The sequence below is a fragment of the Camelus ferus genome, chromosome 1, assembly GCF_009834535.1.
Source record: "Camelus ferus isolate YT-003-E chromosome 1, BCGSAC_Cfer_1.0, whole genome shotgun sequence".
Classification (NCBI taxonomy): Eukaryota; Metazoa; Chordata; class Mammalia; order Artiodactyla; family Camelidae; genus Camelus; species Camelus ferus.
Genome location: NC_045696.1, coordinates 66,728,088 through 66,751,895, shown reverse-complemented (window position 1 = coordinate 66,751,895; position 23,808 = coordinate 66,728,088). Strand labels below are relative to the sequence as shown.

At 39.1% G+C, this 23,808-nt stretch overlaps 1 protein-coding gene across 9 annotated transcripts in view; it reads left to right on the top strand.

The window, feature by feature from the left end:
* TP63 (tumor protein p63) overlaps positions 1-23,808 on the top strand; it is a 207,709-nt gene that overhangs the window by 152,251 nt on the left and 31,650 nt on the right. The window lies entirely within an intron of this gene.

Sequence of the window (23,808 nt, the reverse complement as noted above, 5' to 3'; positions counted from 1 at the left end):
AGAGGAGAGACCTGGGGAGGGGTTTATTAATATTCTATTTGGAAAACATAGAGTCTTACGCTTACCCACTGGCTACTAAGATCAGCGGGGGAGGGGAGTGGTCTTGGTGCCATTCAAATGCATGGGATTGCTCTGGCTCCTAAGAGTCTGAATCAGGGATTTTCCATTAGAGCTTCTACTGAAAAACAACAAAAATAAAAGACCACTTCTTCTGTGTCCTTTCTGTGCGTGGGTCTCCCCTATTGCGCTGCTGCTGTTCCCACAGAACAGAGTCTTCCAGCGCCTGGGCTGTGGGTTCCTAAACCTGACTGGTTGCTTTCGTTTATGATAGTGACTAAGACCATAATCCAACTGGTTTGATGAGAGAGTTTGGTGCACCGAACAGAGCAAGCACACCCTTTTTTCCATTGGAAACACAATCCTTAAATCTCTGCACCTGAACCTCTGCTTAGGCTGGATCGTTTTTTGGAAGAAAATCACATATATTTTGATGTTTTGTACAAATATGTAGATGTTGATTTCATACATTTGTTTTTCTGGTTTTGTTTTCTTCTTTTTTTTTTTTTTTTGGCTAAACTTGTTAAAGGATACACAGTTTTCAACTTTGAGAACTGAATCCTGCATTTTAAAATATTTTAATCTTGATTGGGATAGAGATGGTGGTCTGGTCCCATGAAAGGAGTCCTGTCAGACAGAGAACCCAAGTTCTTAATCTGATACGTTCCTGATGCCCTGTGACCTGAGTGGCATCCTGTCTTGTGCCCAGACTGGGGTTCCACACATGAAGAGTTATAGGGTTTATGAGTTAAGTTGCTTTGAGCTTTGCATTCTCAGATTCTGAATAGTTTAGGAAGCTACATACCAGGTGATGTATATACTTTGAGAGAATACAGACTGATGGTTAGTTTTGATAAATTTCAACTCCTAATGCTAACAGCTCTCTCCCCTTAGTCCTCCGATTGAGAATAACTTGAACTTCTTTTTTTGGTCTAAGTCCTAACTGGAAATAAATCAGGTGGCCAGTAAGATAAAATAAGTGGAAATGTTGTCTGTAGGGTATAGTACACCAGGCGCCTGGTGTCTCAGATACAATGAGCAGAGGGAAAGCGTTGCAGTACATTAATACTGAATGTTTACTTTCCATTCTGTTAGCAGCTGCTTGCTTGTAACCAGAGCAAATCTAGGTTCAAACCATTATAAGATGTTTCCTAGAAATGGATGAGGAGGAGTTTGGCTTGCTTGTCAGATGTGACTGTCAGCAGCTGTATCTTGGAAGGAGGTGCTCAGAATGCACGTTTCTTTGATTGATTGGATAACACTTTATTTCCATGAGTATTTGCTGTTTTCAAGAGATTTCACTCTTAGTTCTGTCCACACTTAGGAAAATGTCAATTTTGGAAGAAGAGTTATTTTTTCTTTGTTCTTCTGAGGTGATAAATCAAATGTACATGTGCAGCTCAGAGTGTCAGGAATCCCTCTTTTAAGAGGAGATTTTCATATTTCTGTTGGCGTAGAATATGAAACTGAATGTGTCCGAAGTGTCAGAGGTTTGCAAGAGTCACCAACATTTATTAACAGCAGTTTCAACAAGGAGAAATGGAATTGTTTAGAAAATACCTTCTAGTACTGAGACTAGTCGGCGATTGGAAAGTATATTCCTTCTAGGGTTGGACAAACCGAACAATTTTTGCCCTGTGACCTGTAAAAATGACATCAGTTAGCCTATGGACATCACCACCCCTGCTCTCACTCCCCCCAGAGTCATCAGCAATGGCATCTTGCTGATAATGGTTTTGGCAACATCCCTCATGCCTGTTCTCAGTGCCCCTGTCCCGCAGCAAAACCGCATGCCTTGGTTCAGCTAGTGTAGTTGGCCCCATCTCTGCTCCTCCCAACTCTTCCTCTTCACAGTCAGACAGAAGGATCTTCCTAACACACAGCTCAGATCAAGGATTGCAGATGGCCCGTCGTTGGTGACTGCACACTGACCTCTAAGCAGGTCACACTCTGATCAAAGTGTTCCTTTTTGGCCCATTCTCCCACTAATAACAGTAATGACTTTCTGTTTATAAAATGCTTTATATTTTTCAACACACACATGTATACATTATCGCATTTAATCCTTATAACAAACCTGTCAAGTTGGGTTGGCGAGTATTACCCTCACTTCTCAATCAAAGAGTTATATAACTTTCCTTGAGATTACACACTGCTTTGCTACACGGGACAGCCAGCCTTCTACCTTGCGGGGGGTTGTGTCCTTCACCGCAGGCTGTGATTCCAAATGTAGACTCTGCCCCGCAGCCGAGCATCAGGTTTTTGTTTTGGTTTTCAACCCCTACTGCCTGGTCTCCTTCTATTCCCTTCTGTTCAAGGTTTTCCTCTTTCTCTTCCCTCATTCCTGCCTGTCAGAATCCCCTCCATCCTGAAATGAGATTGGCAAAATGCTAATAACTCTGGAAGGTAGGTAATGGGTAATGGGGTTCAATAAAGTTGAAAACTTCAGTAATAAAAATTTAAGAGAACTCCCAGCTAGGGTTGCCAGACTTAGCAAAACAAAATCAAAAACAAACAAACGTAAATCTGAGATGTCCAGTTAAATATGAACTTCAGATAAACAACAACTTTTTTTAGCATGAGTACATTTCATACAATATTGGGGATGTACTTATGCTGAAAAATGATTTCTTGGTTCTGAGATTAAATTCTTACTGAGTGTACTGTATTGTATCTGGCAAGCCTATGCCCAGCTCAAACAACAACTCTTTAAGCAGAAGTGAAGTTTTCATCCCTCTTACTAGACTGAGTTCAGCATTAGTGAGGTGACGAAAGTTTGCTACATGAGTTTAAATACAAGCTAAGCTGTCACACTGTCCTCCACAGCCTCCCGTCCTGCTTTTCTCCCTCCTTCCTTCTCTTCATCCTCCCTTCCTGCCTCCCCCTTGCCCTCCGTCCCTGCCTTCCTTCCTTCCTTCCTTCTTTTTTCAAGTGTCATGTCTGTTTCCTTCCTCTTTTCCTTCCAGATTATGTTTCAGTTTGTTGGGCAAAGGCAGCTGCTCTTAACAGGATTGTTTTGGGGTTTTTTTTTTATTTTTTAATAACTTTAAAATAACATAAACAACATTTTAATAGAGATACTCTGCCAATCCAAGGCATAGCCAAGTTATTTTGCATTCACGCATATTAGTCCACTGGGGCTAATCAGAATATTAAGTCTATCAAGAACGCAGAAAAGGGGAGCAAGATGAAGCATGTTTCCATCTTAGACAAGTGAACTCTAAAGAAATAGGAAGTAACATTATGATAAGCTTTTAAAGAGATGTTGCAAGTGGGGGTAAAGGTTTGTTTAAATCTCTTCCCACTCGCCACCTCCTACCCCCACCCCCAGCAAACGCAGACACGTGCGTGTTAGTGGCCTATATAGTCCCTCATTATCAGCCATGGAAACAGAGGGTGTAGCTCAGTGGTAGAGCAAATGCTTAGCATGCATGAGGTCCTGGGTTCAATCCCCAATACCTCCATCAAAAAAAAAAAAAAAAAAAAAAAAAAAAAGAAAAAGAAAATTGAAAGTTAAAGAATAAAAAAAAAAGAAATAGACATCTCAAAATTAGTTTAGTTCTTACGGGTTTATTTAAAAAGGGGGAGGAGAGCAAACATTTAAGACTTGGATTAAAGGTATTAAAGAGCAAATCTGATCCAATTTATTAAGTTACACCTTTCCTTTTTGGCAGTATCTTAACAATGCTCCTAGGCTCTCAGTATTTCAGCGTGTTGACTTCCTGTACTTATCTGGAATAAAGAAACACAACAATTCGCCTATAAGGCGGCGTAGCCTTGAGAGAAATTCATCTTATTATTGTTCAGTTGGAAACTCTGGGACAGTGGTAGTTGAAGGAACCCTAGAGTCTCAAACTTTCTGCAGGTTCATTGTAGCACCTTAAAAAGTGTCATAAAAATACAGTGAGTCCAAGGAGATCAGCAGGCAGGGCCTCTGTTTATGTTTTGAAATCCATGTGCTACTCATTTCCCTTATTTTTAAGTCCTATTATATTTATACCTGGGCATCCGCTTCTCTGAGGTGAAAGGGAGGAAGGATATAAATACCAGAGTAACAGCGACTCTCAGCAATCGTTGCTGGTGCTCGTCCATGGAGCGATTTAAAACCCTTTTCTAACCTGACTTAGTTCCTGTTGGAAGGACAGGACAGTAGGATTACAGTTTAAATACTCTCGGTAGAAGCATGAGACGAGGAACTGCTCCCTCCACACAGAAAAAGTAATCAAACATGATGCATCATTAGGCGCCTCAGAAGTCGAATGAAGAATCCAGCTTCATTGATTTCAGTCGTAGTGATAAAACCGGCTTCCAATGTTTTTGTCTCTCCGCCTCTACTTTCTTTTCTTCGTCTCTGGATTCACCCCAGAAAGGTATCTTCCTAGGCATCAACTCGGACTTGAGTCAAAGATTAACCTTTAGAAGTTTGTTTAGAAAACCCTTTGGGTCACTAGAATACTTCTGCCAGTCGCTGGTCTAGCAGTAAAGCTGCGCAGTGGAAATAATGTCTGAGACTAAGCTCGGTGATAGGATGAGAGCTGCTGTTCATCAGGCGTCTTCCTGGGACCCTGCACTGGTCTGCAGACGCTGCAGGGATTCCCCCAGGCTCGGGCATCACTTGGCCAACTACACAAGGGCTTGCAGGAGGTCAGATCAGTGCTTCCCTAGTGCTCCGAGCTGTGGCCATGCAGGTTAGGAGCAAGGGCGCTGCCGTCAGGGGTCCTGGAGTTGAACCTGACCCTTCCACTCAGTAGCTCTGAAAGACTGGGCAACATATATAACCTTTCTTTTTTTGTTGTTGAAGTACAGTCAGTTACAATGTGTCCATTTCTGGTGTACAGCACAATGTCCCAGTCATGCATATGCATGTATGTATATATTCATTTTCAAATTCTTTTTCATTAAAGGTTACTACAAGATATTGAATATAATTCCCTCTGCTATACAGAAGAAATTTGCTTTTTTTAATTTACTTTTATATATAGTGGCTAACATTTGCAAATCTCAAACTCCCAAATTTATCTCTTTCTACCCCCTTTCCCTGGTAACTGTAAGATTGTTTACTATGTCTGCAAGTCTGTTTCTGTTTTCTAGATGAGTTAATTAGTGTCTTCTTTTTCTTTCTTTCTTTCTTTCTTTTTTTTTTTAAGATTCCACATATGAGTGATGTCATATGGTATTTTCCTTTCTCCTTCTGACTTACCTCACTTTGAATGACAATCTCCAGATCCATTCATGTTGTTGCAAATGGCATTATTTTATTCTTTTTAATGGCTGAGTAGTATTCCATTGTATAAATATACCACAGCTTCTTTATCCAGTCATCTGTTAATGAACATTAGGTTGCTTCCATCTCTTGGCTATTGTATAATGAGCACCTAATACATAAAGCAAATGCTAACAGACTTAAAGGGAGAAATTGATGGGAACACAATCATCGTAGGAGACCCTAACATCCAATTTAACTTTTCTGAGTCTCAGCTCACTTATCTGGCAAATGAGAGTAATTCTGTCTACTTCACAGGTCACTGTGAAGCTAATATCAGACATCAAGAAGTTAGCAAAGTGCCTGGACTAAATCATGTTCAGTAGGTATTAGCTTGTTTTTTTTTAATATATATATCAAACATGGGTCCTGTTTCCCAAGGCCATATCCCCAGCCCTCAGTACTCAGAATATTTGAGCATTAGGGATGGCAAATGCTGCAATTCATTGAAAGGTGCAGGTTCTAGATTTTTCTTTTTTGGACAGTAATCCTCAAAACTGGAGATGTCTAGTCATAATTCAGCCTACTAATTAAAACCTGAAATTGGAAGCTGTATAGTTATTTTAGTAATGAATTGAAGTGTGTGTTTTTAATTCCCAAAAGAAAAAAGCCATTAAACTCTTGATGTTCTAAAAACAGTTTAACTCTGTGTGTGTGTATGTGTGTTTGTGTGTATGTGAGAGAGAGAGAGAGAAATGAGGAATGGAAGCACACACAGTAAGGGTTTAGAGGGTATTTGTTGCAATGTTTATCAGCCTACCTCCTTGTAAGTAGAAAAAAAAATTTTTTTTCAAGGCCTCTCAATAACCTTCTGGGATCTTGAAGCCAGAAAACACTTCGATATTTTTTGTTTCATTATATTGTGTCTCAATTTTATATTCTGTTTATGCTAGCAATATTTATATATATATTGACCTTTCCCAAGTGGTAGTTTCTGGAGGGTAGGGGCTTGGTCCCCGCCCCTCCTGTCCTTGCATGGAATACAGTAACCTGAATATAGCAAAGGCATTTATTTGTATTTCGGGAGGTAGCATTCAGTGCGCCGTATGATGTGTGCACATGTACAGTAGGGGCCCTGGATCTGAAGTTAAAACCTAGATTAGAAGCTTGCCCTTGTCTTCTTCCCTGCTGTTGTTGTGAGCAAACTAGTTTACCCACTCGAGCCTCTGATTCTTCATTGATGAAAAGGGGATGAAGATGATTTTCTCATAGAATGCTAGCTTAGAATTAAAGACTGTGTGTGAAAGTGTTCCATAATCTCTGAAGAACTCTGCAGATGGAGGTGTGACCGTGTCATCTGTGGAGATCAGCAGATGCTGTTCCCCTCCGTACTATCTAGACATATTCTCCCATCTCTTGTCACAAGACTGGCCTATTCAGCCTTCCAGGAAAAAAAGAGTATCTCACATCCAAATATATTCAAATGATTGGAATAGAGGGTTCACTTTTAGGGTTAATTTGCCAATGAAACTGCACAATGAGCAATGAATCTAACAAACAGAACAAATATGATTGGTATTGTCTTACAGAGGGTGCCTGGGCTGTTCTGTGGGGATAGGGCTATAAGTGCATCCACCAGTCAGGAGGTTCTGAATGTGCTTCTGTTCACTGGGAAGACATAGCCTTCATCAGGGACTAGGACTAGAGGTTTAAGAACTGTGCATCTTGACATTTTAAAAGAGAACACAAGAGTGTGTGTGGAGGTGTAGATGATCACCTTCAACTCTGGCATCCAGGGATTGAAGATGGGACAGACACCAGGAGGGGATGCTCACTAGTTCAGGACCCACAGTGTGAGGCTTTGTCCTGGACCAGGGGCTCTGACACCTTCCTGGTGGGCAGAGACCTGAGCTCTGGGCAGGAGTGGGGCCTTCGTGACCCAAGGCTGCCTTGTCAATATGCCAAGATGGGAGCTGAGGAAGGAGAGGGGAAGGCATCTGGTTTGGGCCCCGAGGGGAGAGAAGGACAGATGTAGAAGCCCAGGGCTTTGCAGGCTGTTGGGAACAGTGAGTCACCAGGAGCGGGAAGGAAGACACTTTCTCTCCCTTAAGGGCAAGTGAAGGCTGAAACCCAGAGCCGTGCCCCGGAGAGTGCTGTGGTCAACCAGACATGCCACTGCTGCTGTGGAAGGGAGCCTGGTGGCTGGCATCATCCTCTCTTGCTGGCAGCGTGTATGTGCCCAGGAGACTCTCCGATGTGCCCACCAACCGGCTGCCCAGCGCACACCGTTTAGGAGAGAAGAGGTGTAGGAAGGTTTTACCGTGAAAAGATCACCAGGTTAGAAGTGAGGAGCCACAGGCTCTAATTCTGTCCCCTTGCTGACTTCTGGTGTGACCTTTCCTCGGAATCTCTTCCCTCATCTGTACCTTGGAGACTGAAACTAGGTTTGTCCAGTGCGGTAAGAATTCTCTGCCCACCATGGTTCCTGCTAGAAGGATTTTCACTCCACAGGTAATTCCATCTTCCTGTATCCCCGGGGGACATGCAGGTTTGGTTTTTTGAGGGACATGGTAGTCAGGAGGCTCGTTTGCAGGTGTTTAAGCAGCATGGAGAAGAGAAACTCCTTGAAGTCCATTCTCGGTCCTGTCATTTATTGGCGTGTCACTCTAAATGTTTGAGCCCCAGTCTCCGCCCATGTGCAGCAGGAGTCATCTCACTAGAGGAGTCTTCTCAGGATGGTTGTGACTTCAGGAAACATGAAAGGTTAGCTCACGTTTGTTGAGTACCTGTTAGGTACCAGTCCCTCTGACAGACGCCTTCCAGTGTCTGCTTCACAAAGGTAACCGTGAATGCTGTTACTGGTCAGGCAGGGTTGGCAGGGGATAGCAGCAACACAAGGCGCTAAATGAAAGGTCTTTTTATCCTCCTGGGGAGAGAAAGTTGCAAAATTACCAATCGGGACTGTCACATCTTTTTCAACTGACTTTCTAAAGCCATACCCGCAGGCAGCTAGGATGAGGCTGGCAGGCTTCACCCCCATCCCATCCCAAAGTCAGTGCCCATGTGCTGTCCTCCAGCAGGGAGGCTGCAGCTGCCTCTGGGCCAGGCTGATGCGCAGGGCTGGCCACAGAGCTGCCTGTGGTCTCCCGGAGAGGTCTCAGGGCACATTCCTCTCTGCCAAGATCGTGCTGCTTTGTGGTGCAGTCTGAGGGCCCCCCGCCCCCGCCGCACCCCACTGACTCCCACCTGCTAGGCCCCTTGGGCTCCCGGCTGGTCTTCACCGTAAGCGGGTAGCAGACAGCCCACCTGCTGGATGTCAACATCTGTGGGCGCGGCCCCAGGAAGAATGTGCCGCTCCCAGCCTGGGCTCAGGTAATTAATCCCCACAACTGACAGGTGGCAACAGGCGGCCCTTTGGCTGGGGCCATCAAGAAAAGTGCTTGGAGGAAGGATTTTTTTTTTAAACTATTAAGAACACAATTCATACATGTCTGGCAGCTAGACGACTGTGGCAGGAAGGGAGACGGGGAGGAGAAGTGAATACCAGGCCAGACGACTGTGGGGCCACTTTTGGGACATCCTCCTGCCTGATCCTGAGGAGAGATCCAGTAGGGCCTGTGTACACACTCACTCCGCAGATTTCCCTTCCTTTGAAGCAGATTCAGTCCTAAGTGGAACGCCTTCGTTGTGAATGAAGAAGTTGGAGCCCAAGAGGGGAAATGATTTGCCTAAGACGATGCAGGAATTCATTATGCAGGTGGAAGACCAGAGCCCTGCCCTCTTGACTTCTTGTCCTCAATTCTCTAGGTGCATTGTACACGTGCAGCTTAGAAATGGGGTGATAAAACTGTGGTCCAGTCACAGGAAGGATAAATAGTTGGCTGTTGAATGATCTTTTGGTTGTCCGCCTGACCTTTTAAAGTTGACTTCTCACAAGAGCACCCGTATCCCACCCCCAAACCACACGCCTGCGTTCACTCCCTCTGTTCGTTTTTGCTGTGCTGGTACGCCGTACGTCAGAGCCGTCAGAGACTGTTAGCCTGATGTTTGTTTAGAGTACATTGACTTCACTAAAACCTTTGAAGTGACCCCTTTCTAATTATCAAAAAAATTTGAAGACGTTTTTCCGAGATATGAAGTATATGAGGTTTCTCGAGTGGGTTTATTGGTAGAGAACAAATCCGGAATGTAGCATGTAGTCAGCCTGTACAGCTACATGCAGTAAGATTAGTCAGTAGATTTTGTTAAGCTCCTCACACCAAAGCTGTGTCTAGGTCTTTCCATGTAAGACTCTTTCTGTATTTTAGGGGACTTGGATATTTGTCGTTAACTTTCTAAAGCCTCTTGATCAAAAATTTTGTTTTGACCCTAATATTTTTATTTCCAAGTATCTCATTTACCCCCCTTAGCAATCTTTCCCCAACCAAGTCAGTTGCCAGAACTTAATTTTGCCCTCTCTGAATACCCCATCTGTTTTGTGTGATTTTCTTTCCTACCGATTCCAATTATTGATTTCATCACCCTTCTTGCCTTCAGAAAAGGGCCTTTTAATTAGGCGTTTCCCAAGAATACAGTTTAGAATAGGAAAAACAAACAAACAAACAAACAAGTCCCTGAATAGCTTTGTCTCAATTAAGACAGGCTTTTTGTACTTGATGTTTGCTGAACGTGGGTGAGTGGAGCTGTGACAGCTTTTGAGCTTGCCCCCTTTTTTTTCTTGTCAAATATTTTAGGTCATTTAAGTTAGTACAGACCTCAGCTTTCACCTCATGTATTCTTTGAACCCTTTGGAAAAAAAGAACTATTAACTAGATGTACACCTAGAATTTTCTGATAGTAAATAATGGTTGTCTTTTAGTGTATTTTATTATTTTTTCTTTATTTTAATCAACCCAAATTCATGCAGAAGGCCAGAAGTGTCGTTGATGTATTTAAGCATTGGCATAGGTTTAAACTCTTTTTTTTTAAGACCCAGCCATCCTCAGAGTAGGTAATTTTCCCAAAGTCTTGGTGGGCCTCAGCTGCATCTGGTTGTATATACTAAGGTTAACTCTGTAGTCTAATGGCCAGTAGGTCATAATGTACATAGTATGATATTAGAAAAAATTGAGCACATTTCCTTTTAGCATGATAGCATGCCGGATGTGGATTTCTCTGGAAGCTGGCGTTGTAGCGTCAGTGACCATGACGCTGCCCTACACAGTTGCTTCCCTTGATGACGGATTGAGCCGTATGGTGGGTTATATAATTGTTGAGTTTTATAGTCCATGGAAGTTTATTCTGTCCATTTTCTTGGAGAATTGTGGGTTAAAAGTAGCCTTGCGACTGGGATTTTTCACAGCCAGGCATTTCTTCTGGGGCAGGTTGAAGGTTTTTTTTTTGTTTTGTTGTGTTTTGTTTGGTCGAGGGGGGAGGAAGGGTCTTTGCTGCACCTTTAGGAAAGAGAGCTGTTAAAAAATTATGCAGGTGTGGGCTGATACTAACTGGCATCTCTGCGCATTGTGGTACTGAATTACCAGTCTGGCAGCCAAGAGCGGGTAGTATAGCATGTCAACTGAGGCAGGTGGTGACGGTGGGTTGTAGTTCCTGAAATGCCTTTTTTCCCCCTTCTCTTTGCAACATATTATTAGTAAAGGAGCTGAATTTACTCGTGTTTTCCAAAATCCCCTGGAGTTATTTTATCTGAACATGATATTTGGCTTTGAGCGGCTCACTCTTCAATACGCCAAACCTCTTCCCCTCCCTTCCAAAACAAAACAAAACTAAGGCAAAGCTTGCTTTTGCATTTTTGTTAGGGACACTGTATGGAAAGAAAGAATTTAGTTCATTTGTTTGTTTTGAGGCGCTTTTGTTCCATACCACTGTAGACATACATACTTTGTTCGTGTGGATGTTCAAGACTGCATAAGAGGAAATTTGGTTGAGGCCCACCAAAAGTTGTGTCTCTTCATTCTTGCTTGTAGGCTAGTACTTCCCAGGAATAAACACGTTCTTGAGTGTGCATCCATACATGTAAAGTACAAACATTGACTCCTACTCTTTATATATTTCTGATCAGGAATCAGAAAGCTTGTCAACACTTTGTTTTCCACATTCTTTTTAAAGAGTTATGCTGCCAGGTGAACCTGGTAATTGGTTTCTGTAACAGATTGGACCTGATCAGGAAATATTCAAAACAGAAGAAGCATCATAGATCATCTAATGGAGCGTCCTCATTTCCTGCCCGTGGGTGATTGTCTCAGGGTTCAGGGAGATCATAGGAGTTGCCTGAAATCCCTCAGTGAGTGTCAGAAGTCCATGATTACTTTTGAGAGGTCAGTTACTTCCATCTTTGGGAGTAAATTTTTTTACGTTTGCTTTCTTTTCTTTTTTTTTTTCCCCTCTGTCACAGTATTTCATTTTCTAATATCATATTAAGATGTGCATAATTTAAAGAGCCACAGGTTCATTTGCAGTCTTACCTAAGTATGTAAAAAGGCTAGTACAGGCCACTGCTGACTTATCAAACCTAGGACTTAATGGAGTAGAATTGGCACAAGAAACAAACAAACAAACAAACAAAACTGGTGGGCATTTCATGGTTTTTGTTTTTTGCTTGTTTGTTTTTTGTTCAAGATCTTGTTCTGAGAATATGGTTACAAATTAGGGAAGAAAAATCTTAATTTCTAGACAAATGTATTTACTAAACTAAAAAGGATGTGATATTGGGTCAAAAAAGTAATATAGAATATCCTTATAATTCTGTAGGAAATTGGTGATCATATTTCATATTTTAAATGACCTCTAAACTTTATACTTATTTTTCTAATTGTGTTGTGTTTATATAAATTCGTACTGCTACCAAATACACACTGGCATCTGGCCTCTCCTTTGGCCCCACACAATGAGCACGAAGACCACATGCTACACGGGGAGGAACACTGGTCTGTAGGTCAAGATGGTCCTTATTGTTGAGTGTTTTTGAAAAAGTCTCGTTTCCTCTCTGGAATCAGTTCCTCTTGGATCCCTCCTCTCTAGCTGAAGTGGCTGAATCAACCGAGCTTTTTTAATCTAACTTTCTAAGAAAAGCTTTGTATCGTCTACCAAAAAACCTTCAAACAAGTGACTTAATAATAGAAGCATAGAACCAAGTCCTTGGCTTAAAATGTCAATTTGGTTTTCTATGGAAACTCAGTCATTGGAGTAAAATAAAGTTATAAAAATATTCACTTTTCAGAAGGAAGGAAATCTGAATTTATCCCTGCATTGCCTAGATTTAGTTATGTAACCATTAGAAGTCGTTTTTTTCAGGGATGCCCTCCTGACCCTCCAAACTAAGTAGAACCCTATGTGCCCTGTTTCCCTCTGCCTTTTCTTTAGACCATATATCTCAATTTTAGAAATAGTTTATTCAATGTCAGTGCTTCCTTTAAACCACCTCCTTTAGGATAAGGAACTCTTTCAAAAGATGTGGGACCTAGGACTGAACCTGGCATGAAGCAAGTGCTTGATAAATATTTGTTGAATTAGTGGACCAACTTCACCTCGGTAAGCCCAAGTTTTGTATCTGAAAATTGAAGGGAGAGGAAGGCTTAGACAAGACATGCTTAATGTTCCTTCTGGGTTCTGATATCTTATTTCTATACTGTGTCTTCTAACATCATCAGTCTGCAACAATTTTATAGGTTGGTGCTGCCAGTGCTAAATTTATTTATGAAAAATTTTAATTAGGAAATATTTCAAGCATACAAAAAAGTAAGTAAATTTAGACACCTGAGTATCTACCAAAATATTAAAAATGTTTCCATATTCCTTCAAATCTTTTTTGTTAAAACAAAATGTAACAGGTAAAGCAAAAGATCTCCTTCTGTTCTATTTCAGTCCCTTCTCTCCTTCCAACTATTAGAAGGAAATATTTCTATATGTAAGAACATGAATAGATCTTGAAAACATGGGAAGCAGAAATAGCAGACCACTGAGATTAAATTTTGTGCAGTGTAGTTTAAGTCAATATTAAGGACCCATAAAATTATACAACATAGATTTCAATACATACTTCAATAAAAAAGAACATGAAAACAAATATATGTAAGCACATGTATGACTGAAACATGAGGTTGTACACCAGAAATTGACACAACATTGTAAACGGGCTATATTTCAATTAAAAAAATGAAGCAAAATAATGTGTGGAAGCAGGTAAACTAAATCCATTATTTTTTAAATAAATAACTCATAGTTTAGAACTTAGTGATTACCAGCAGATAAATATGAACTGTGTGATTCATTGTAAATGGTTAATCTTTTAGCAGACTTTTATTATCTGGCAACAACCACTTCCTGAGCAGGTTGAAATAAAAATGTTTTCACAGTGTTCCCAGAATTGCTTAAGCTACATTAAGCACTTTATATGGAGAATCTTAGAAATAGGAGCAACTTTAGTAATAATCATAGCACATGCCTTTTACATCAGTCTTTGCAGCTGATAAGGGCTTCTCATAGCCCTGACTTTTTCCTGCATTTGAAGAGCTGTATATTGTATGTTACTTGTGAGGGGTGAAGTAACTGCATAAAGACTCAAGGGAAAAATAGAAGAGGCAGAAGTTAAATCTTGTCTTTTGACACCCCCAGTCCAGTAAATGTTGCTCCCCATCGTGGGTGTTGGATAAACGTCCTTTTCCAAACTCTTGGCTTTGAGAATTAAGCCCTTTCCTTTTTCACAACAAAATTAGCCTATTAATTCCAGTGTTACCTCACATTATTTTATTTATTTTTTGCCCAAAATTAAGACCAATTATTTTTTTCTTTTCTCTACTTGTTGACGAGTCGGTTGACTAAGCCACGTCTCATTTGGCTACTGAATATTGGGAGCCCTGTGTTAAAACTAACTCTTATTCATTCTGCTTTGATTTTAGAAAAGGGGTAAGAAAAATCACATATTCGTTTTTGCAAGCATCTTTTGTTCTAATGAGGAATAGTTCTTGATCGGTTTTGGTCCTTCCATGTGTATCTTTCGTGATGCAAACTAGAAGATGGAGTTTTAGTAAGTTTGAGACTTTTCTTTCATCTCTCCACTTTTTCATTCATTCCTACTGCTCTAGTTTAGACCCTCCTCATTTCTTCCCTGAATAGGTCCTGATGGATCTCCCTTCTTCCTACTTGGCTCCAACCTTGCTTCTACCAGCTTTGTTTTCCTTAATACTTAGAAACTGGTTAGGTCTTTCCCCTGCTTTACAGTCCTCAGTGGCTCTGCTTTGCCTGCTGGTAGTCTGCCTGTTCCTGTGGCACCCAGGACCCCTCTGAATCTGGGAGCTGCCTCCCTCGCTTGGCCTCATTGCTTTCCTCTCTGCCTCTTCTCCTCCTTCCCCCAGCCCATCTCTGTTTCAACCATATTAATGTCTCTTTGCTCATACTCATGGTGCTCTCTCTTCATAGTCCCTGCTCTCTGCTTCTTGGCTCTTCCTTCCTCCTATTCTTGAGGGCACCATCTAGTTGGTGAATAACTTGTCTTTTTAAGGCTGAGTCATGACCCCTGTGAAACCTTTCTTCTCTCCTTTAGTGGAACACATTTACTTTTCTCTTTTTTATCTCCAACCAATCCATCAGCAAATCTGGTTAAAATACATCTGGAAACCTACTGCTTCTCACCAGTTCCCTGCTGGTCTAAGCCACTCTCATATTTTTTTTTACATGGATTAGTTGCAGTAGCTTTCTTGCCGGTCTCCCTGCTTCCATCTTTGATCTACAGAGATTATTCTTCACAGAGCAGCCAGTATCTTATTAAAATGTCAATCAGATCACACCATCTTCTCAGGCCTCTCCAGTGGCTTACTGTCTCACCTCACATCAAGGAAAACTGAAGTGTTTACTCTGGCCTAAAAACCTTGCATGATCTGGGCCCCAACTTCTCTCAAATTTCCAATCTCACCCCTACCACTGTAACTTATGTTCACTGCTCTCCAGTGACACTGGCCTTCGTGACAAACATAGTCACCCCAGGACCTTAGCACTCACTATCTCTAATAATTGGAGTATTATTTCCCCAGGTGTGCATGGCTAACTCCAGTGCTTCCTTCAGGTCTTTCTTTAAATATCAACTTACCAAAATATCCTTTGCTGACAACTCTAGATAAAATAATATCCTCCTCACATAACACTCCCCAACTCCTGGCTCTTACGCTCTATCTCCTTTCAGTTTACCCTGATTTTCTTTTCTTTATAGCACTTTTCAATATCTGACCTAGTATTCACTTGTTTATCCCAGAATGTTAGCACCTTTAGAGCTTGGCCTTTGCTTTTGTTCACTGCTGAATTTCCACACCAAAAGCAGTCTTGAATATAGCATTTTCTGAACAAATATCATATTTATTAACTAGTAGTTAGTTGCTCTATCCTCTGTAATCCCAACACTTTGTATATACTCTGCCATACCCAGTATATTTATGCTGTTTGTGTTTCACTCTGCCTCTAAACTGTGAGCACCTTGAGGGTAAGGAATGAGTAATTTTTTCATCCAATTTATTTTACATTTTAAGAGCTATCCTATGCAGTGAGGATACATAAGTTCCTGAATCTGAGGGTTTTTTAAATCTTATGTCTCTCTGTTCTTAGTACAGACTAGAGTACCTAGCATAATGTAGTATGTACTCAGTAAATGTTTGTTTGATAATTATTGAATGATGTGCAAATGAGGAGATAAATAGACCTCATTTCTAGTTTGCAATGACAACTGATTAGCATATTCTAATATAGTCAACTTTTTATTTTCCACTACAATATTATGAATTCCAGAAAAGTGCTTAAGTAATTGGACACTCAAGCTATTGACAAAATCCTGTAGCAAATGTGTTGCTTAAAAGGTATGAAACTGAATTGAAAAATGTCAAAGAGACAAAAGGATGCAAATATTAGCTCTTGCTATATCTTAACTATATTTGTGGAAAACAACAAAAGCAAATTAGGGGCTTCTATTAAAAAAAAAGGAAAACTAAGTATAAGGGAACATGATTTTTAAAAAAATTTTTATTGAATTATAGTCAGTTACAATGTGTCAATTTCTGGTGTACAGTATAGTGTCTCAGTCATATATATATATATACACACATATATTCATTTTCATATTCTTTTTCATTAAAGGTTATTACAACATATTGAATATAGTTCCCTGTGCTATACTGAAGGAATTTATTTTTTATCTATTTTTTATATATAGTGGTTAATATTTGCAAATCTCAAACTCCCAAATTTATCCCTTCCTATCCCCGTTCCCCCGGTAACCATAAGATTGGTTACTATGTTGGGGAGTCTGTTTCTGTTTTGTAAATGAGTTCATTAGTGCCTTCTTTTTCTCTTCTTTTCAGATTCCACATATAAGTAATATCACATGGTATTTTTCTTTCTCTTTCTAGCTTACTTCACTTAGAATGACAACCTCCCAGTCCATCCATGTTGCCACAAATGACATTATTTTAATCTTTTTTATGGTTGAGTAGTATTCCATTGTATAATTATACCACAATTTCTTTATTCAGTCATCTGTCAGTGGACATTTAGGTTGCTTCCATGTGTTGGTTATTGTATGTAGTGCTGCTGTGAACATTGGGGTGCATATCTTTTCAAATTAGAGTTACCTCTGGGTAGATGCCCAGGAGTGGGATTGCTGGATCATATGGTAAGTCTATTTTTAGCTTTTTAAGGAATCTCCATATTGTTTTCCATAATGGCTGCCCCAAACTACATTCCCACCAACAGTGTTGAAGGAGGAAACATTTTAAAGAACCAAAGGAAGAAAAAGCATCTCAAACAACTGAAAAGAATGTCTAAAAGTTTGCTTTAGTATAGAGCAATAAAACATAACCAGAAATGGAGACATTGTAACTGACTACACTTCAATTAAAAAAATATATATAAGCACTATAAATAAGTTGGAGAAGAAAACAGTAAACCTAGAACAGCAGGTTCGGATGAAAAGATGACTGGATAAGGTAAAAAGGGAGATGAGATAAGGAAGGTCATTTGAAATGCAATAGAAGAATTTCAATCATTTAGTTGAATAGAACAGTGTTAATTCTAAAAAGCAATACTCATGGTAGGGAAAACAAATCTGAGCTTTCACAGCAGGTAAATAATAGAAAAAGGTGTTAACAATTAGTGTTTGAGTATATAAGATGTATAGTGGATGGAGAAGGGATATCCAAAGCAAGACTTACATGTTCCTAAAAATTAATAAGAGAATAAGGATTGAAAACACAAGAAAAAAAAAAAGAAAAGAGAAAATTTTTTGAGTTGAGGTCAAGCACGTAAGTTGAAAGAGGTCACTAATTTCCAAGTTATTTCAAGAAGAAAAGAGGACACATTTCGAACAGTTTCACTTAAAAAAAAATAAAAAAATAAAGAGGGAAACAAAATCCTGCAAGGATCTAGAGATAAATAAGAAGCTTACTTAATTTAAAGGAAGAAAATTCAAATCAACCTCAGACTTCTCTACAACACTAATTTATGCATTGACTCAATTATCCAGTTTCAAGAGATTCAGCTAAGACAAATTTATATACTAAAGATTTGTATACTAAAATGTACTCTACAGTGTTAACATTTTTACACTGGAGTAAAATTTATACCATATAAGAAAGGCACGTTTAAATTAATCATGGTATATCCCTTTTTAATACTATAAATGCAACTACTTAAATTATATTTTTAAATTAGAAGATACTTATCATATGTTTTAAAAAAAAGATATCAAATTTTTTGTGATATGCCCCAGTTTGTAGAAGTGTGTGTGTGTGTGTGTGCGTGCGTGTGTGTGTAAGAAAAAGTCTAAAACGTCATGGAACTGTGTCTCTGGGAAGGAGGAATATGTATCTATTTTCTTCTTTCCATAATATTGGACACTGAAGACTAATAGAACCACTCCCCTCAAAGAAATGCTTCATATGTTCCTCAATATTAAGAATTAGATACATCAAAATGTTGCGTATATATCTAAAGGAGTGCTTAAAGGGAACTTTGTAGAATTAAATGCCTATATTAGAAAAATTAAGTCTAAAATCCCCTGATCTAAGATACCAATGTAAAGAAGACTGTGAAGAAGAAAAAGAAAGCAGTAGCAAATTGAACCATAGTTCACTTCTTGTGGTTAGGCAAGAATAAAAATTAGAAGTCACGCATATTGGAAAAGAAGTAAAACTGGCTTTACTTGCAGTTGACATGATTATATTGATGTAGCAAATTATATCTACAAAAAACTACTAGAAGTAATAAGTTTAGCAAGATCATAGGATATGATCAATATATAAAAATCAATCATGTTATATGTACGAGAAGAATACAATTAGAAATGTGTAATTTTAAAGTATCATTTACAAGAATGAAAAACACTGAAGGAGCAATCTAACAAATTTGTACAAGATTTGCACACTGAAAACTATAAAATATTCCTGAGAAAAGCTAAAGATGACCTAATTAAGTGGTGATATATATCATGTTCATGGATTAGAAGACACAGCATTACTAAGATATCAATTCTCTTCAGAATGACCGATATATTCAACAAAATCTCATCTAAGATTCTACCAGGCATTTTTGTGGAAACTGACAAATTGCTTGTAAATATTATATAGAAAGTCAAAGGACCTAGAATAGCTAAAACACTTTTGAAAAAGAAGAACAAAATTAGAGGACTCATTTTGATTTTAAGAATTGCTATAAAGTTAGAATAATCCAAACAGCGTGATACTGGTGTAGAAATGGATCAGTAGAAGAGAAGGCAGTGTCCAGATAAAAAGACTTGAACACATACAGTCAATTAATTTTCAAAAAAGTTGCCAAGGCAATTCAATAAAGGGAAATTATAAAGATACAGCAAATGGTGCTGGAAGAATTGACTATCTGTTTAAAAAAAAAAAAAAAAAGAGGAGAAAGAAGAGGAGGGAGAGAAACAAGAGAAAGGTGACTGAAAGTAAATACAGGACTGAATGCAAGAGCTAAGATTATAAATCTTCTGCAAGAAAACATAGGAGGCCCTTCTAACAGTGGGTTAGACCAAGATTTCTTAAGATACAAAAAGCATGAGCCTTAAAAGCAAAATATTGATACTTTTTTTAATTAACTGTTTTGAAAAATACAGAAAGTGGGGTAAAAAAGGCAAGCTATAGCCTGCGAGGAAATATATTTTTAAAATTTAAATAAAAGACTTGTATCCAAAATACATAAAGAACTATTTTAACTCAAATTATGAACACAAGCAGCCCAGTTAAAAAATGAAAATTTTAGAAGTATGAAAGATTTGAACAGACACGTCAAAAAAGAATAGTAAATAAGCATATAAAAATAATATAAAATGCATATAAATCTATTTATATTCTAACTTTTTATTATGTAAAATATAAGTGAAGAATGTATGTATATGAAAAGATACTCAACGTCATTAATCATCAGGGAATGCTAATTTAAACCACAATGAGAACCGCCATGTATCTGCTACAGTGTCATTGAAATTGAGAATACCAAGTGCTGGCAAGGATATGAAACCCTCATATATTGCTGGTGGGCCTGTAAAGCAGGGCAGCTTCTTTGTAAAACAGTTCGGTAGTTTCTTATGAAGTTAAGCATACCCCTACTCAGCAATCACACTTCCAGGTGCTTATCCAACATATGTCCTAAGATTTGTAAACTGAATGTTCATAATACAGTTGTCCCTCCATATCCATGGGGCACTGGTTCCAGGACCCCTGATGAATACCAAAATCCATAGATGCTCAAATCCCTTTTATAAAATGGTACAGTATTCGCACTTAACCTACATGCATCCTCATCTATACTTTAAATCACTTCTAGATTACATATAATGCTTAATACAATGTAAATACTATATAAATAGTTGCTGGCATGGCCAATCCTTGTGCTTTTTGGAACTTTTTGGAAAAGTTTTTCCGTATATATTTTCAATCCGTGCTTGGTTGAATCCTGTCAATGTGGAACCCACAGATATGGAAAGCAACTGTAGTTTTATTTACAGAAAGTAAATATAACCTGGAAATAATTGATGAATTGATAAATAATGGAATTCCATGAAATAATAAAATGGAATGCTGACATGTGCAGAAACATAGGTGAATCTCAAAAGCATTACGCTAAGTGAAAGAATCCAGACACGTGACTGTACTGTATTATTCCCTTTCTGTAAAATTCTATAAAGGCAAAAGTGTAATGAGAGAAAGCAGGTACATGACTGCCTGAGAAGGGACTGGGGAGAGGATTAACTGCAAAGGGGAAAAAGGTATTTCTGAAGAGTGGTGGTGTCTGGGGGAAGGCCAAGGAGGGGATGGAAATAGTATGTATCTTATTTGTGATAATAGTTAGACAACAGTATACATTTGTCAAAAGTCATCAATGTGTACACTTAAAAATTGGTGTATTTTGTAGTAAATTACGCTTCAAAGCTGATTAATGCAAAACAAAATCTATATACCCAAAAGAAAAAATTAGTCTTTAGATTTACAGAATCTCAAGTCAATGTTTGGGAGGCAAATTTTAGAAATCCCGGAGAGAAAGAGGGAGCCATTAAAAGAAGTCCAGTGTGTTCCAGTTTGCAGACTCTGCTGAATTGAATCACCAGGGTATTTTAAAATCTTGGCATAAATCAGATTCCCATTTTTGGTGATCTTGCAGAAGCATGGAAAATTGGTGAAGATAATAGGGGCTATTTAGTGGGGGATAAGGAAAGAGGGCAAGTCTCTAAGGAATTATGAATACGCTGTAGGCCAGGAAGACTGAATTTAGCACTAGGAAAATATTAAACGTCATCACAGAAACAGTTTGCAAACAATGAAGGAAATAGAAAAGCAGAAGCTTGGCTTTGTAAAGAAGCAACCGCGCCAGACCACTTCAGCCCCCTAATGAACTGAACAGCAGGTCTGTCTGGCAGTTTAACCAGAAGCAACAATTGGAATGCATCTTGGCCCTGGACAGATATTTAGATTTAGTCAATAGTAAACCCTCATCACTATAATTGGAAAATACGGTCTGCAGTCCTAGATGCAGGCCTGGCTGAGGAATGATAGCTAAATTGCCCTGGAACGGTGCAGAGAACAGAGGAAAACTATGTTTGAATCATGGGTGATGAGTGTACGGTGTGTCTGAGGCATTAAGAAGTTGGCATGGGCTGGGAAGCATGTGTGTTTGGAGAGCGAGGAGAGGGAATGAATCAAAGATGGAGCCAGAACACAAAGGGCCTTAATGAACCATGTGGAAGGGCAGGACCCCATTCATGAAGTCCCCAGAGGAATTGTTGATGGTAAGTAGGTCACTTTTGAGCTCCGTTTTCATATAGAGAAGATTGTATGTATATCTTTTAGTTGATTCATAAATAGCCATACAGCTGGGAGTTAGAAAAAAAATTAAAAAGTACACAAATTTGCCCTGCTGAGCCAAGAGAATGGGAGAAGATGGACTATGGTTACAGGAAGAGAATAACTATATTTGTTGCTACCCATCTCTTCTCTGTGACCTTGGGCAAGTCCTCTCTCTGACTTTTTCTTATCTATAAAATGGGGATAATAATACTGATCCACTATCTGTTATCTGCAATTCTGAAATTCAAAGAACTCTAAAAACCAAAAGTTGCTTTGGTTTTGTTTGAATTTCATAAGTGGTGGCAAACTCAGGTGATGGTGAAACATGACCTGAACACTGAGGCTTTCTAGCCCTTTCCCACTTGGTGTAAATATTCATGAATGCTGAAGAAATAGTAAGGTTTGATTATGGAGTGCTCCCCTACATCCCGCTGGAGGGGTTTATAACATAGGCTGCATGAACTCTGCTCCCTTTCTAAAATCTGAACAGTTCTGGATTCTGAAACATCTGGCCACAGGGGCTTTAGATAAGAGATTGTGTATCTGTAATCCCGTCCTCATAGGCTTCTGGGAAGATTAAATTTCTTACAACCGAACTCAGAAAACGGTGAAACTATTATTGCTTATCATTATTTAAACTCGGAAATTAGACTCCCCACTCCCATCTCTGAGAATGAGTGAGGATTTAATACCTGATGATGCCTAAGATTATTCTTAATATTTTTTACATTTTAGTCTGTCAAGTGTGATTTATGGTATATCAGTTATTGAAACGGAATGTTCCTCTTCACCATCCTACTCTGAACACTTTTCCTTCTTTTTTTTTTTTTTTGCAGTCTTTACATACTTGGATAGGAGCCTTATTTGCCTTCAGGTGTTAACTGATAAACTTATTTTGCTGTCATCTTTCCTAAGGAGCAGTTTATGAAATGCGTGTTTAGATGATACATTTCCTAATTAAAACACAAACAGACATGCTTATTTTCTGAGCGTCCTCAATGAAAGTGAGTTCATAACATGTTTTAAGACGAATATCTTTGTATAATCCTTGGTTAAAAACACCAGAGCAAAATTATCCACCTAGATTTCATTCAGTGTTTCCCAAGTAGAATTTTATTTCTGTGGTTGATTTTTGGCATTTTGGCATGCTTCCTGTTTCTTCAAGCTATGTAAAACCCTTTTGCCGTGTTTAATCCTTGACCTGTGGGCACGGAGAAATGATTGTGTAATACACGTCTAGTACTGGGAAATTTTTAACTGAAAATATCGTATCCTGAAATGCTTGGGAGAAAAAGAAAGATAGATTATTTAAGTAAATATTATATTTCATAAGGAAGAGATAAAGCAATTATTTTTGAATGTGCTTTTCAGTGGGACATTTGCCTCTGTTCAGAGTTGGGTGGGAACATAGCAATAATGAATCCCTTTGCCACTCTGGCTCCTGCTCCCCAGTGTCTTTTCCTTGGAGGGATGTTGCTGCCAAATTAGGACAGCAACCTGTGTGTGTGTGTGTGTGTATGTTTACCTTTGTTTGGTAAGTGTTACTAGGTGCCCTGCTCTTGGCCAGCAGGTCCACTGCCTGGGTGGTTTCACTCAACATCAGAAAGAGGAGGAATGCAGTGATGAGGCACTGACCCAGAGAACAGGGATGATAAGGTTTAAGATAGTATAAGGATTAGAGCCGAGACTTTCTATACTGGTTCACAGGTAAGAAGAAGAATAACACGGAATAGGACCTTTTTCTCCTTCAGTTTGTTCTAGGTCTCATGCTTTCTCCACCCTATTTTCCAGTTCTATAACCAACCAACCAACCAGTCCCTGGACTTCCTCTCCCTGCAGAAGGAGATGGGGGGAGGAAAAGTTTCAATCCCTTATAAATGGAAAGATCTGCGTTTTGATCCTCTTGCTGCCATGACTTGCTGTGTTACAGTAGGGCAGTCCTTCTTTCACGAAAGCAGAGGACCAAATGGCCCCTTCCAGATTCCTCATTCTTTTAAGCTATGACCTTAGAAGATAAGTACAGTTGTTTGGGGGAAATTTTGCTTTGCAATTTTCTAGTCGGTTGACTTTGGGTAAAATCTCTTCACTCTCTGCCTGATTTTCTGTCTTAAAAAAATTTTTTTTTCCATAAACCCTAATTCCTATGAGTCTCTCTAGAGTATTGTAAGGATGGGATTAATTATAATCTGTTTAATATCACTCAGTACAAAAGAA